The sequence below is a fragment of the Dermacentor andersoni genome, chromosome 10 (genome assembly GCF_023375885.2).
Source record: "Dermacentor andersoni chromosome 10, qqDerAnde1_hic_scaffold, whole genome shotgun sequence".
Classification (NCBI taxonomy): Eukaryota; Metazoa; Arthropoda; class Arachnida; order Ixodida; family Ixodidae; genus Dermacentor; species Dermacentor andersoni.
Genome location: NC_092823.1, coordinates 138,270,210 through 138,287,390, shown reverse-complemented (window position 1 = coordinate 138,287,390; position 17,181 = coordinate 138,270,210). Strand labels below are relative to the sequence as shown.

At 47.2% G+C, this 17,181-nt stretch overlaps 1 protein-coding gene and 1 long non-coding RNA gene across 2 annotated transcripts in view; one reads left to right on the top strand and one right to left on the bottom strand.

The window, feature by feature from the left end:
- The window catches only part of LOC126545195 (mRNA decay activator protein ZFP36L1-like), a 72,065-nt gene that overhangs the window by 13,850 nt on the left and 41,034 nt on the right, over nt 1-17,181 (bottom strand). The window lies entirely within an intron of this gene.
- LOC129388137 (uncharacterized) lies at nt 25-16,760 on the top strand. Its single transcript, XR_008615167.2, has 4 exons — nt 25-1,827; nt 5,394-5,552; nt 12,396-12,512; nt 16,313-16,760. It is a non-coding gene; the product is annotated as an uncharacterized lncRNA (long non-coding RNA).

Here is a 17,181-nt window from a genome sequence, read left to right as displayed (position 1 = left end):
ACGAACAGGCGACGTCACGCGGTGGCCGTGGGGGCGACGCGCGCGCGGAAAGTAGCCAAACAAAATAGAAGCATGAGCTCTGGGCGCTCTGCTCAATCTCAAGCGAGCTGAAGAAGCAAACATGCGAATTGCCGGAGAGAAGAAAACCACCACCGAGAGAGAGCATACGAACGCCGCGCAAGACCGAAGCGACGGCCGAGGAATTCCGCTAGCTGCGACACGGTGACTCTTTTCCGTCCACCCGGCTCTAGCTCGGCCAAACTTCTCGATGGAAGATAGGCAACGGAGCAGTTCCGTGCGCAATTGAACGTTAAACCTTCGACCAATTTTCGTTTATGACCTTCGCATATGCGCCTTGTCGGCATGCAACGCGCCCTGTCCGTAGGGTGCCTCGATGCCAACGCCGAATATTAGACGTGATATTCGGCACGCTACAATCGGAGTGTAGGTACCCTCCTCCTCCAAGAACACGTCAGGTCGCTTCCTATTTAGGCTTCTTTTATATGTGCTGCCGGCGACTAGTGGTTCTAAGCGCCGGCGGGCACTGTAAGTCGGTTACAACCTAGGGCTTCAGTGGCAAATTACTCCGCCGCCCCACGGAAATACAACCTTTACAGACGTGTGCTCGTTTGCTTGACCTCACAGCGGTGGCGAACTCCTTTCTGTATCGCCGTCCCTCGATAACTACGTTTTGAGGCGCAGTTATGTGAGCGGAGTTAGGGCTGAATTCTTATGCTATCGACAATAGTGAACGCCCGGACTTGCGAAGACATTTTCTTTTGCTCTGTCCTTCTCGTTCCCCGCAGAAAGATCAAGTGGTTGAACAGTGTTCCACATTCATGCTCTCTTCAATGTCTTCGGTTTGTTGCTTTTCCAAAATGTTCAACTCGCGGACCCCTTCCTTGCACTGCCATGGATAAAAACAAAATGCGGTTTTACGAGTCAGAACCACGATGTGATCATGACGCACGCCGTAGACTCCCGATTAATTTTGACCAACTGGGTTTCCTTAAGGTGCACCCAATGCAAAGCAAACAGGCGTTTTTGCACTCCACCCCCATCGAAATCCAGCCTCCGCAGCAGTCATCTGATACCGCGCCCTCGGGCTTAGCAGCGTAACGCCAAGGCTACACACTGCGCCAACACGGCGGGTACCGTGGATTTGCATGTTCGCCGTCTAGTTTGGCCAGTTTTGCCTGAGCTTTTCCAAATATGAAGGTTATTCGCAACATTGTCTCGTCCGTACGCGCTTTATAACTTTACCCAACCATGTCCTGTCACTAGCCTGCCAGCACATATATCCTCAGGAGGAGAGAAGAACGCATTCAGGGCGTTTCGCGATGAAAATGTGCCTCGAAATGTGTCGTGCCTCTCCACTGCTCTTTCAACTTGAAAGTTGACGCCCAGCGACAGACAATGTGCCGAGCGAGGTTCGCCTACATATTTGCTCCGGCCTTAGTTCGTCTCGCGGCCACGTATGTTATCGTCTGTTCCTCCGGAACGATTAAAGTCAACACCCGTAGTTCGTTAGCGCCAGATGTGACTTGTGCAGCCAAAAGCAGTACGACTACGCTGAATATTTTCCCATAGGTACATGGAACTTTTCAACGCAAGAGGCCGGCGAAACATGCCGGCCACCGGTTAAGGCAACGTACTGGGGACCTCAATTGTTCGTTTCATATAACGGTGTACGAATACCGTGGGGGCGGCGTATACTACACAGAAGTACGCGCATCACAAGCGAGAGAGAAACGCCGTAGCTTCCATCGCTCTGCAAAGTGCTTTGGCTGGGCTCCGCGCCAGCTGTGCCTTCTCCGCTACAAACACGTATGTTATTTTCTACCTTTCAGAACTTTTTTTTTTCCTTTTTAAAGTTCCTGCTAGTTACGAGTGCAAGGAATGTTAGGGTGAAATAACATGCGCTGCAGCTTCCATTAAACTTGTTAATTTGTTTAACACACTTTACCCTATAGAAATGGTGTTACGCTTACCTAAAATGCTCATCACAAGTGTGTTCTGCCATCGGGAAATGCACTTTATAAGCAATGTGACTTAGAAAACGTAGATAATCGTGTCAACTTGTTTATACCAAGTCAGATGTAATTATTTACATGCCGCCTTGGTATTACTGACTATTTTCTTTTATGGATTGAGGAGGTCCGGCTTATTCACTTCTGATGACAAAGCCAGCCATAACAAACGTAGGCTAGCAGTTCTCAAAAATCGAGAAGAAGATGAGCCTAATGTTCGCATGACTCTGGCGTAGTCAAAGACAACGGATCTCCCTCGCAATCCACGAGACTTCCTTATGTAGTACTTAGATAATTAGTTATTCATATCTGTAACAACAGACACCTTAAATCCCACTTGCAAGATACTTATTTCATTTCATCTTAAGTTATTAAAATAATTATAACAGTTCTCTCACCACCAGATTCATGGGCAATGCCCCCGAGTGGGTTGCGCCGTTTCGCTGGGGAACAAGAACTTTTTTAATCACCACTGTGACATGTGGTGCGCCAAATAGAAGCCAGACGTTTCCGGTTTCGCGTTGTCAAGGGCGAACAAATGATGGTCGGCAGCTCGTGTCCGGAAATGACCACAGGGGGCACCACATCCTGCTGCAAATGGACAACAGGCCTCGAAATTACCCCGATTTCGTGATCGCTCAACAAACGCAGAAAATATGTTTGCCTAACGAACATCCCAGCGCGAGCCGTTACAGGCAGAAGAAGAATCGCAGGTCAGTTGTGGTCACACTGAATCGGTGATTCATACAGGAATCAACTGGCAAGCTCAAGTCATTCATGCCTTGAGAAAATGCAATGTGCTTAGTGAGTAGTTCTCGCCACAGCAAAATGTTCTGGTGTGTCTTACATGAGGGACAAGGCGTGAAATGAATTAAACACAGGAAAAAAGAAATTCAAGTGGCCCTTAGTTATTCCTACGTGGATGAGTGCGAAAGCATTGCGACCACCGCCAATGCTTAGACATTATGCCGCCACAAGTCTAGGGTTCGACTCCCAACAAAGGTCCTGGGTTTGTAGCCTTTTTGGACCTTCGGTGGTCCCGCCAACTACGCCCGATTTCCCGCCTCGTGAGCCCTATAACGCTTTCGCATTAATATGAGTTTCGAACAGTCCGAGGACGAGCAACACCTTGCAGCAGGCAGCCGTGTATATATAATAAACAGTGCATTTCAAGAAGTGGATCAGCTTTTCAATTATGACCTTACCTTGCGTAAACCGAAGACATTTCTTCTATCTTGACGGTCACACACGCGCGCGCACGCACACACGCAGACAGAAAGTAGACCCCCGTGAGGACGAACCCGGATTAACGAAATTTTCGAATGTGCGGAGCAATGCATGAATTTGACGCTAGAGCCAACCGCAAACACGGTTCATCCGAACTTCTGCCACCGGCGCCTGCAGCTGGGCTCGGCGGGAGGCGCCGCATCGGTGCCCCTCTGCACACGAAAAGGCAGGCACACCGCGCGGACACAGCAACGGCAGCGTCGACGCTGCCGTGCAAACATGCAGCGCACGCACCATGCATAGAAGCAATAGCTGAGCAAATCTTAACGTGATTCTGCAGGTTGGTAATGCCAAGGAGTCACAAGAACCAGTGGTGTTCACACATGATGCAGCTGACAACAACCCGAATACTTAAAATTTTTTTATGTTATATTTTTCTTTCAGCAGCTTGGATACACGGAAGAATAAGGAATTAGCCAGGTGGAACGTCGGTATTTGTGATAGTGCACAGCAAGGTTTGGAGAGCACCAGTAAAGTTCAATTGCTCCAATAGCTGAAACAAGAGTGCAAGTAAATACATTAATGTCTCTTTTAATGAGTTTATAATTGTTTGGGAACTAACTACGATGTCCTGTGACTGCCTAACCGTTTCCTAGGGCCGACACCGCAAACTTATTGACTGATTTTATTGACAATAAACATTTTACAGAAAAGAAGTACTGACGCAACTGAATCCCTATCCATAGCCTAATCGGGATTCATTCAAGTAGTGAAGATAGCTCATCACGTACTCAAACAATAAGTGTATTGCGAGCATCGCGAATGAACGGCTAGACTTTCTTTTTTAAGAAGGAAAAAAACCTCCCTTACCTTATTTGTTCCTGTTTGAACGGGGATGCGAACCACGGTCCGAAAGAAAAATTACGGCATAACTCGTCTCACGATGACTGTCCACGCTAATGCGATTAGCATTTGAGCAATTTCCGGAGCTACTTTCATTCAACATCTCCAGTGGTTATTCTGAGACTTCCGTTGCTGAGGTTATTTACTCCGGGTTGTGAGTGTAATGACGACGACTGCAAGACGCCGAAGCAATGGCGATGATGGAGTGACGAGGGCGGCATGACGACATCACAACTGGATGATGACGATGGTACGACCACGACGCCATGACGACAGCGGTATCACAACGGATGCATCATATCGACTGTCTGACGACGACACAATCACGACAGTGGCACGACAACCGTATGAAGGCAATGGGATGACGACGAGTGTATCACGGCGATGGCGTGACAACGACGGCACGACGAGAGTCGGATCATGAAGCTGCAATGGTGACGATGCAACGACCACGACAGCACGGCGAGAGTCAGGTCACGAAGCTGGAAGGACGATAAAAGTGGCTAAATATTAGTTAAAAACACACTTTTAAAGTTAAGCGGAAGTTATTACATTGCTTTATTTATGGTGGGAAGGCTATACCACACAACGACTTCATTAATGGTAATATTTCTTTTACCGTGGTAACTTTTTGTGCTTTTTGAATGAAGCAGTTGCCCTGTACTTTGTTACGGCTTTCACAACCGGAATAGAAAGAAGTGATACATACACTGGGTAGTTAGTGTAACTGCCAGCATGGACCATTAGTGTCGTATTGTAGTCAAGTAGAGCGACATGATGCTTCGTAAGAGTGGTAGCGTAATGAGAAGTGTAATCTGAATAAGTCAAAAATCGTATAGCTCTTTTTTCTTTCTTTTTTAAGGGAAGGGCGGCAGATTTACCTGGTTCTAATATGTGCGCTATGTGTGATCCCACGTAACAATGCAGTAAGCTAAGTGGTTGTGAAATATGCTCAAATAAATAGTACGGCATTGTTTCGATATCGAGTATGTCACGGTATTTATATAAGAGAAAACAAGCTTCACGAAGTTTTTTGCCGAGTTTGCTCAGGTGGAGTTTCTACGCCTAGGTCTTTTATGGACTTTCCCGCGTTCTAGCCCTGTTTTGACGCTGCAGTCTAACAAAGCGGTAGACACTGCACGGTGGTGGCACGATAGTACCAACGGTAAGAGGGGTGTTGTCGCATCCTTCCCTAACGACGGCGAGCGCTTTGAAACGCTGTGTCAAACACAGACGCTGCCGTTCGAGACTGCTCACCTGGAGTGCCAGCTGGCTCTCTCTCTCTCTTCCGCGCACGGAGAAGGCACGGCGGCAAGCGAAGCGCCACCCATAGTGCCACAAATGACCAACTCCCAAAAGATGCCACAAATGCATTCTTGGATAGCAACAGAGGTTGGTTTTTCATATTATCTGCCTTTTAGTATCGTAGCTGTTACGTTGACTATAGTGTGTCGTAATTATGTGGGTGCAGCAGGAGTAGTTGATTTTGTCTATCACTTCTGTTAAGAAAAATACTTTTGAAAGACCAACACATTTCGACAGTCCCTCGGGAACGCAAGTATTCACGTTATAGCGGCACTGTAGTAGACACGTGAAATGAAGCGTAAACTACAAAACGTGTGTTCGCCTCGATGCCTAGCTCGCAGTGCAGCATTTCAGCAGCGCGCTAGCTCGATCGCCAATTTCGGCACGGAAGGCAGTGCTCATATCACCAACAGGCACCACCTGCATTTCGAAGCACACAGCGTTCTCCGTCATTTCTGTGTGGCACGTGTCAACAGAGAACATCATAAACACAGTGCTTTTGACCACTGAGTGGGCGTCACCGCACATTGACGGCACGAAACAGGGAGACTTAAATATACTGTCCAACAAGGGACGACCATGAATACCTTGTTTAGCGCAAAACAGACACAAGAAAGACGACAGGACAAGGCGCTAAACAAAGTATTCATGGATTCGCACCAACTAGCCTGCCAACGCATTGTGAAGGGACGACCACTTAACCAACATTCGGCATGCAAACTGCTCCGGTACGTTATTACTGATGGTCTAACGCCATATATTTAGGAAATTAACATGTTTTGGTCGAGTTACTTGCACCACGATATCGTAAATTTATTATGAGGTTGTTTTGTGTGGGTGCGCCATCCCTATCTCTTTTCTGAGGTCACTGGGACGCTTCACGTGTGTGTGGTGTGATTTGAGCTATTAACGGGTTGTGCGACCATTGCTCCGAATGAATGGCGACGTGATTAAAAAAGAAACGATCAAATTAGGGGAGATAACAACCTGGCTACAGACCGGCTGTACTTGAAGTGGTAGTCCGATGTAGTTGCTGGGGTTCTAATTTAACGCCCGGCTAAACCTAGCACGCGTGCGGGGATCGGTCGGAGGGTCACGTGCAGACGCGACACCCAAGTCAACGCACTCGGCCGCACACTGTTCGTCGTGCACAAAAGCGCGAAGCTCACCCCTCCCCACTGTCGGAGGGATTCCCGCCGCTTCGTGGATGTTCATGCCGTCACTTTTGACCGAGTCCTCCCCCGACGGGGTCTCTACACTACTTTACTAATTCTTATTTCGCAGTATCGGTAATCGGTTATGTACACCGCAGCTAATCCTGCGTTTCAGGCATTTATATGCTTATTTTAACAGTCAGGGTTCTCCAAATGGCCGAGGGCAGGGGACAAAGCATTCCATTGAAAACAGGCATACGGTGAACGTGCGTGGTTTCCATAGCCTCGACTCCATGCAGGTCGGTGACCATGCACGTGGGGCGGTCGAATAGCTGAGTCACTGCCGCCGCGCCGATCCCGAAATCCGTCAAAGAACAGCCGGACCGCTAGACAGGAATTCGCCGTGTCCGGTCATGGCGGCGTTTTGAGCCAACTTTAGGGAGAGACCAAAGCAGCCCTATGAGTCAATCAGAACAGACAAGATGAATTCGACAACATGGCGGAATTTGACAACCTGTACGTCACTTGTTTTGTCATGAAGGAGAAGAAAGGGGACCGAAAAGCCCGATTTTTATTAACCGTATCGTACGAAGCCAACAAGGTGTCTTTGTTTGACGTGTTTAGTCAGTGTTTTCTACCAATGCACCGCACGAGTGTGCAGTCACTTCACCGTGAACAGAGGAGACGACCAAGACAAAACAAATCTGCTTGCACCTCATTCGCAAAGCGATGGTGCGAGCCATGGATGGCCTGGGTTTGCTCGAAAGCGTATGCCCGCAGGCCGAGTAAAGCGGTTATCGCCGTGCTCAGGCCAGGCCTGGGCCCGATCTCCTGGAGCCAGCCAGGGCTCGGGCTTGAAGCCGACCCTTCACAGATGGGCCTAGGTTGGGTATTCGAGCACACGCGGTCGTTCTACGTAGATCCAAGGTATTCTGTGCCAAGCTAAAGGGACGAGTTGGAAAAAACTGTCTGTTTTAAACTGTTTCAAATAAAGGAAGCAGAAAATTTTGTTAGCTGTGATAGCTTGATAATATCACGATATCTTGATAGTATTGTAAGCGAGCATTGTCTCTCGTTATTTTAGTGGCCGAGTTGGAATATGTGCGTTTGAAATGTCAGCTGCTTTTGCATGCTGTTCACTTTATGTAAGCAGTTATTAGGAAAGGTGTGTTTTCACATAAATTGTACATAACAGCTTTAAATGAACATGCCTTGCAAGAGATCTTTAACCCAAGCCTTTTCTTCTGTCGGCTTTTTCATGCTAGCGTATACACTTGCTCTGTTCAAAAGAAGTTTATTTCTTCCCCTTTTTTGCGATTTAATTGTCACGGCAGTTTTTTGTGATGTCTCGATATACCGCCCAAGTGACGAAGATTTTAAGCGTGCACACGAAGAGTTCCTCTGGGGCGCATAAACCAGGACTGCGCAATGCCCCACGAGGAACTACCCTAAGGAATATGTACGAATATATCACAACGATACATACGAATGGCCTTTTGACATTCGTACATATCGCTTTCAAACATGTTCGAAAAGACAAAGGGTGGTGGTGGTGAGGGAGGGGAGATGGCGGCTTGACGTTGCTCCCAAAATGGCCGCTGTATTATCGCCCAAGGAAGAAAGACACACGAGGAAGAAGAAGCAAATCGCGTACAGTCATAGCCAGCCTGCGCACATATGGCGCGCACAACGATTGGCCAGGATGCGAGGATCGAAACGCACGAAGCGCTTTGAGCGCGTATTTCCGCGCTAGATGGCTATGGTGTATGAACAACTGGACAAAGCAACCGCTTTAAATTTAAACATGCTGTGCCACATTACGCTGGCAAAAGAAGCTTGCTTATAGCAGCAGAAATACGAGGCCACTTTGCTGTGAAGGTGCTACATGTTTGATTCGACGTGATGCATTACGTCAGTAATTTTCTTTCCCTTTATCGCAAGGTCTACAGCCGAAATTTAACTAGCGCAATTGCTTCGGGTCTTCGGGTCAAAGACTGAATTAATTTCATATGTGTATATATAATGCGACCCGTGTGACTACAATAAATAAGCGGGTATGTTTATTTACCCTGTAATTATGAAAACTTATTACAGAAGAAACACCGTCGTATCATGTAGTCTGCAGCGCACCGGGAAAAAATTATAAGCCTCTTTGACACCTTTATCGATAGCCAATCATCATTCGCGACTGAAGTCGGTATTATTGCTGTTGTCGTTGAAGAAAAAACGATAGAAACTAACTCGAGCAGCTGACGACGGTGGTTGTTTAAAACACGAGTCCGCCGCAGCTGCGCGCGAGCGCCAGACTGTAGAGCGATGCGCTCCTTGCTGGTCTGGCGTATCAAGCTAACGTTAGCCAAGCTGGTCAACGAATAACAAAGAACACGGTGCAAGATTTGATTTTAAGAACTACGGTGTTCGGTTGTCAGACCTGTGACCGCGGAACCACATAGATAATTGTATCTTGCACGATGTTTTTCTATTTTCTTTTTTTTCGTTGAGCAGCTTAACTAACGTTAGCTCGCACACACGGTGTATACTGGAAACTGAGTTGCATTAAAAGGGAGACACACCATAGCAACGGCATAGAGCGCCGCGTGCTCTTATGGCATTCCTCGCAGTGCGCACACGAGCAGCGCACATTTTAGCCCTGTCCACTCGTGGCGAGCCCAGGCAGGTGAGCCCGGGCGCTGCGCCTGCTTCGGACGGACCGCGTGTTCGCTGCCATCGCGTCAAGGAGGCCCGATTCGCGCCCGCAACGATACTCCGCACATCGGGCGATAGTCGCTCGAGGAGAGCAGCTGTGTTGGCTGTGCGCGCCGACAAGACAAAAGGTTCGCCCGCCGTGCAAACGGAGCAAATCGTTTTTTTGAAAAAGCAAGCAGTGCGAATCCCTCCTGCTGTCACAGCGCTCGTCGGCCGGGTTAAGGTCAGGGCTAGCATGTACTGCGTGCACCCGTCGTGGGGCTCCCGGCCGTTCACTCGGTGGCATCGAAGGGTGCAGCTTTAAGGAGGAGCACGGTTAAGGAAACCGTGTTCTAAAAAAGAAAACATCTTGCGCCCCCTGCGGGGAATATCTTCTGCAGTCGCTGTCATACCCGATGCGCTTTCCTGCCAGGGACGACACGCATGTGCCGCTCGCGGCCTGAAAGTACGACTGCCGTTGGGGGAAGATTGATGCCAAGCATTCTTGGTGCTTTGCGGATAGGTGAAGGTTCCGGTCTCGGTTCGCTTGAAGGCAAATAAAGTGACCGACGCGGGAACCGAATCTCTGCCGTCGAGCACAGCAGCCGGGTGTTCTAACCAGCAGACCACGATCCAACTTTTTTTTTTTTCTTTTTTGTTCCGTTACATGGGAGCAGAACTTCCAGAAAAACAAATCACTAAAAAATCTAAGGCGACTGAAAACACATTGAAAAGTCGGGCAAGCACGTCCAAGCGTCCAATAAAGACATCAAATCTGGCGGTGTTTCTTGTGTAGCGTACACACTCCGAGCGTAAGCAGCAGATTTTTGAAAAAACAACGGAATGCTATGAACATTGTGTGTCTAGGAATACAGCTTTATTATTTTTTTTTTCAGCGAGGTAGTGCCAATATAATCGATACTAAAGAGAACCTTTAGAAAGCGATAGCTTTCAGCATATCAATAAAAACTTGGAGCGCTAAAAACGCGAAAGACGTAGAGAAAGAAGCACACACCACACGCGCTCACTCACTACTGATGTTTAATGCACGTATGGAAAAATACGTATATACAAAGTCGACACTTCGCGCATGTCAAGATGAGGTACAAAAACAGTATGCATCTAAGGCATGTGTGAATATCGATTAATGAAATTGGATTCTTTATCATGTAGTAATAAGGATGGTTGGCTTACACAAAGCGCGGCATTTTTGGTGATATGATAGACTTCCGAGATTGCTCGAGTGGTTTGGTTAGGGCGACAGAACAAAATGACTGTGTTTTCGAAGGTGGGTTTACAGAGACATGATTTACAATGTAAGGCGATATGAGAGGATGACGCGCAGTTTAATGAATTTCTGTGTTCTCTTAGGCGTATGCTGACACACCTGCCTGTTTGGCCAATGTACATATGACCACAGCTTAGGGGAATTCTGTATACTATTCCTGAGACACAATTGACGAAACGATTAGCATGTTTCTGGCTGCACCCTCTATCACCCACTGACGTGGCCTGTGCCCTTATGTGCACAATGGAGCAAATGCACTAAGCCTGTGTGGTGCAGAAAACGCCACCCGAACACCATAACGCCTTGCCACATTTTTTAGGCCGTGTGAAACTTTATGTACATAAGGGATAACTGCCAATTTTTCGTTTCCTTCATTTTGAACAGAAGGACGAGGCCACGTCAGTGGGTGATAGAGGGTGCAGCCAGAAACATGTTGATCGTTTTGTCGATTGTGTCTCGGGAGTCGTATACAGAATTCCCCTAAGCTGTGATCATATGTACATTGGCCAAACAGGCAGATGTGTCAGCATACGCCTAAGAGAACACAGAAATTCATTAAACGGCGCGCCATCCTCTCATCTCGCCTTACATTGTAAATAATGTCTCTGTAAACCTATCTTCGAAAACACTGTCATTTTGTTCTGTAACCTTAACCAAACTACACGAGCAATCTCGGAAGATTATCATATCCCCAGAAATGCCACGCTTTGTGTAAGCCAACCATCCTTATTACTACATGATAAAGAATCCAATTTTATTAATCGATATTCACCCATGCCTTAGATGCATACTGTTCTTGTACCTCATCTTGACATGCGCGAAGCGTCGACTTTCTATATATGTTTTAATTTGAATTTTTAAGTTAGGTCGTCAATTTTTTATTAAAAATTGGCAAAAATCGAAAATTTTCAAAAAACGAAACTATCAAGTTTACAACTCTGTAACTCAACCACTAAAAATGATAATACAATTCTGTGAATTGCATCTAGTAGTACATCTAAAGCGGACAAAATTGACATGTTACACATGAATATAAAAAAAGTTAATCACAGGGAAATACAACTTTTGCAAAACCGTTGTAACCAACGTAACAAATTCACGTAAGATGTAAAATGACATATTGAATTTGTCCGCTTTGAATGATCTAATGGATGCCGTTTACAGAACCGCGATATTAGTTCTTGATGCAGAGCTATGAATTTGTGAACTTCGTGCTTCCATTTTTTTCAAACGGTCAAATATTTGAAAATCGATTTAAGAAAATTACAGCCCTAAATCGAAATTCCGCTTCCAACAGTCACTAGAATTTAACTTTCTCTTTCAAATGCCACAAATTTCATCAAAATCGGTCCAGGGGTTATCTCATAAAAACGTTTTTGCGTTTTACATGTATTGAATAGGCCGCGTCGGAGTTGGGCCCGAGCTAAAGCTTCCTCTTAAGCAGATTTTTACCAATGAATTTCGTTCATTCCCTCGAGACACCTGCCTTGCCAGCTCCTCAGCTACTGGCCACATTGCGTTATAACGTAAAAGTACTAGGTGGGGGCTAGTTTCGGTATCTGGCAAATAGCGTCGCTGTGTTTTTGGTGGTCAACGGAAAATTAAATACATTTGCACATTTGGAGCCTACGAATAATTAAAGTAAGATTTCGGGATCATGCGTACAAAAAAGATTGTGCTTCCTCGCATTTTATTTCGTTGGCGTACTTTTCTGCATTTGGTAGCTTCATTCGTTGCGCCACTCTGATGTCCACCCCTTGCCGTCTACTGTGCGCTGCAAAATATTATTCCTCTATCGGCCAGTGGTTCCAGCAAGGTAAAGAAAACGGAGAAGAAAGGCCACGAGGCGCGCTCTGTGCAATGGGCCAGCACGGGCAGGGACAGAACAAGTCACTTATTTCCGCTTCCAAGAAAGTAAAGGTAAGGCCCCTTTTTATGCAGTCGTTATGTAGCGATTATCCGCTGGCTTTATCGAGACGGCTATAAGACGAAAAGAAGGGTACTCCGTACGTGGCATATTTCTCTGTAGTGCGTAAATGCATTGAAGCTACCCATCAACAGCAGCTCCTGAGCTAGCTAACTCGCTGACGGAAATGGCGCTTCGCTATGTCGACTGCTGTTCGTTTTCTTGAATGAAATACTGATAATTGCGGAATATGTTTTAATATGTGCTGCATGGACGTGGCCGTTAGGTTAGGGAACACTGTGCTTGCCTGTTGTTCTTGGTTAGACACTGCATGCCGCCTGAAACTTGGCGAGATGCGGAAACCAGTCACAGGAGCCCAGCGCAGGCGCGAAGAAAGAAGGCAGCGCAAGCACGGTTATTTCCGCATTGTGTCTGCTGCTACGGAGCCGGGAGTATTATTTCACGTTGCGAAGTGGGGAAAAAACATCCTGTTTGCCTTGTTGTAGTTCTTCATCGGATAGTCATCTGCGCATGTTCACAGAACTAAGAGGCTGAGCAGATTTTGCTGCTAACGCGCGAATTCGCCTTCGCGGCAAGTCGCGCTGGCGCGCAATGCGTACGAAGGCGCGTGCGTCGGCTTTGAGCGAGCCACGCGCTCAGGTGTTCCCGCAAACCGTTGCAGCGAAGCGTATACCTCTACCGTCCAAAGAAATTTTCGTGTCGTTGGCGTGGTAAGCCGAAAACTCCCCATACGTCGGCCCATCCCAGAGATAGTGCAATGCCGGGCCGACCCGCGGCGGAGGTGCAGTTCGCCATTAAGGGGCCCAAATACGCAGTTTCGCTGGTCATCCTTCTTCACAGAGTGGTAGGGTACTGAGATTTTTTTATGGCTGCTTTAACAAAAGCGTTAACAAAACTCACTCAACAGAGCGCGCGTCGCTGGCACCATTGTTAAACACCGGGGGAGCGGGCTTCATCCCGCCTCCTGAAGAGGCTGGACTTGGACAGCAAGCTGAGACTCGGCAACGATGCGGAGAAGGTCGGAAAGCTCGGAATAGCCGAAAACGAATCGCCGCAACGCCTCTGTCCCTCGCGGCGCAGGTGCACCCTACACCAGTGTCTAATATAAGGCTAACCAACTATTCAGCTGGGAAACAAATGGAAAAGGCAGCGTCCGTGCACGAAGGCGTACACACTCGTCCTTAGGATATACGCGAGATTAGGCGACTCAAGCGTGCACTTATATGAGTTGGCACGGATGTCGTGCTTGCGATACGCAGGAGGCAAACCCCCTGCGAGTGGTGAACTCTCGGGTCCCTAGGAAACAATTATGCGGCCCCCAGAGCAGGCACAGCAACAAGCGCTGCCGGGAAGTGCAAAACAAACAGTGAAAGGGCATAACTGCGGTCCAGCGCCGGGGAGGCCACGTGCCCGTACGCGATCACTGCGGCCAAGAGCTCGTGGTGCTAAAACGCTGCAGGCGACCACTGACGCAACATAGTATCTCCCCCCCCCCCCCCTCGCCTTTTCTTTTCTTTTTTTTCTAGCCACGTCGTTTTATCACGGAGTGAGAGCCCGCCAGGGCTCAGCCGGTGGGTGACACAAAGCGGCAATTTCGCCCCGCACGGGCAATGCTCGGAGCGCCTCGTGTCAAGGAGAAGCGGGGCCCAATGAAAAGGGTGCAACGACCACTCGAATGAGACTGCACGCGCTGCTTGCCAGTCGCAAAGTGGCCCGTTACGCCACGCCAGGGACAGCGACGACGCGACGTCAGCCACTTGACCCGCTGCATCACCGAGGGGCCGCGCAGAGTGAACCGCACGCGGCCACAAATTCAGCAAACGTTAGTGGCCACTAAGTAGCGCTATGGTGTGTACTGGCGCTGCCAATATTTATCGGCGACAGGAGTGGAAACAAAAAGAAAAAAATTATAACGAACGTTAACATACAGAGCTCTGTGGAGGTATTTCACGGCTGAGCACGAATGATGCTTAGGGTGCAGCTCACGGACACTTGTCGTGAAATTACTTCGCCTCTTCGATCGAAGCCAGACGCCAAAGAATTGGGGAAAAAAACAACAACGACGTGAGGTACATTGAGGAGCGTGACGATCCCGCCACACGCAGGTTACATCACAGACTGACGTCACTGATATCTGGGTCCACGATATCTGGAGGCTTCGAAGATACCACAGACCCAACCCCGATGCCAGCCTGAGTTCCCGTACAGCTTACGAGCCAAGAAGTATTTCAATTACTGTCATTTGGCCCGGGGGAATACTACAGAAACGAACCCCTCGCAGCTATTAGAAATGGAAAAAAGAATTTTGAGAATGATTGAGAATGTGCCAATTCTGTATCCTAAAGCGCCGCCCTTTAAAGAAATTAGAACAATTATAGCACGCTGAAACACATATCAGTAGAAATTGTCGCACGAGCATCGCCTGAATTAGGACCGTCATGATTCTCTATTCATGGGGTTAGAAAATTTCCGTCGGAAAGAACTGCCATATAACACAAGAACAACATAAATATAGGAATGTTCCGTATTGTCGCATTGGTTATGGTAAGCAAATGCTTCATAACAAACTTCCGCATTTAGTAAATGACTCTAATAAAAAATAAATTGACATCTGCAAAGTAAAATGGCCTGACTGTTACGCGTTGTTTCTAGCCCAAGATTGACCACTAGAGCGGTCGTCTTTGATAGTGAATTATATTCTTAAATGCCACTACAGTCGAACTCGATTTAACGAAGTGGTGACCACGCTCCTGTCATTTCGTTAAACCGGGAAGCTTGTAAAATCGAGAAAGGAATTTTTCGGTCCTTCGAAATCTAAAATTGTAACGTAGCGACACGCAAAAGATACCGCGGCATCGTATTTACCGCTAATCCAGCCATCTGTTGCATAAACCGTGAAATAACGAAAGCAACCACCGCCGCCTCTACCGAGGCGGTGTTTAGTGCACAGTTCCGTGCACGGACGCGGCGTGCGCTCTCGTCAAAATAAAGCAAGGGCCACGACTAGGGTGCTTAGATGTTTTAACGCGTTAGCTGAAAAGCGCACGCCAGAAGAAAAACCCGGCTGTGTCAAAATTAGAAAGAAATCGCAGCTTTTTTTACTCATTTATGTCAGAAGAAACTTCGTCAAATCCAGTTCGGCCAAGGGAGTTTCGTTAATTCGGGTTGATGACGACATTCAACCTTACGGGTAAGTGCCGGGGAATGGAAATTTATTCGTTAGATCGGAAACTTCGTAATGACGGGCTTCATTAGATCAAGTTTTAACGGATTACAATGTGTAGGTTCTAAAGAGGGCTTGTGTTGATGTGAAGTTATCTATGCTAATGCGTGACGCTCTGTGTAGGGCAATAACGAGTGAAGTATTTAATTTGATGGTTTCGTTAAAGTGTATGACAAGGTTGCGCTTAATTTGGTGTCTTTGTCAAAGTACACGACAATGTAAACACAATGCTTGTGCCTCTGCTGCAGTCTTTACCAGTATGGATGCGAAGGACTCCCTCAAGCCATCTTTGAATGGCATTGCACTTGGCCTCCCATCACACGTATTGTGACAACGCAACGATAAATAAATAAATAACTAACTAACTAACTAAATAAATAAATATCAATTTACGGAGTCAGGGTTCGTTCAATAACCAAACTGCCAGAAGTGACTGTAGACGAAGCACGTGTATCACTTAAACATGTGCAGCTGTGGCTGGTATACGCTACACGCACACACACAAAGAAAGAAAGAAAGAAAGAAAGAAAGAAAGAAAGAAAGAAGGAAAGGTGCGTTCGTTTATTACAGTGACACTCAAGTGCGTGCGGTCTCTGCTGCCACGCATCTTTCCGGATCAAGAAGGGCGCGATCTGTGTCGTGCCAGCGACGTGCGACTACAGACGGCGCGCAACTACCACGTCGGTGCATGCGCCTCGTATCTGCCTTAAGCGTCCCAGATGTTTTCCTGCGTTGGGTGCGTTAAGTTGCCAAATAAAAGTCAATTACTGCACTAGCATACTCATTTCCGGTGGGGTTAGTAACCGAGCAATTACTAACCCCACCGACCATTTGGCGTTACAAAATGACCTATCGCGCATACAAAACTGGTGTAACACTTGGCTCATGTCATTAAATGTAGCTAAAACCATGTTGATGTGTATTTATCGTCGTCGTGATTACGATATGCCTAATTATAGCATCAATAACATGCAGATTGCAAAAACTGATTCATTCAAATATAGTGGTGTTTGTATACCCGCAGAATAATAAATTCTGCGGGTTCAAACACCTTGCGATGCATATTGTGGACCCACTACCGGTGAAACCGTGATTACGTGAAGCTGTACTTCGCGTCTCTGTGTGGAGCGCGTAATTAGCCGCATGGCGAACTAGCCCTGGAGGTAGTTGATAAATTCTGCTAATCGTACTCTAGGTTATCTACGATAACCCACCACAATAACCTTATTGACGTCCTCGAGTCGGTTCAGAACCGCGCGACGCGATTTATTCTGTCAACTTAATTATTCGTATAATTCAAGCATCTCAGTACTAAAAGCCCAAATAAACTTACCCTCTCAAGCCTCACGCCGTAGAATAGCACGTTTTAACCTTTTTCATAAATTTTTCCATTCTTTACCTTTTGACAACCCGTACATAAAAACAGTACATCGCATTAC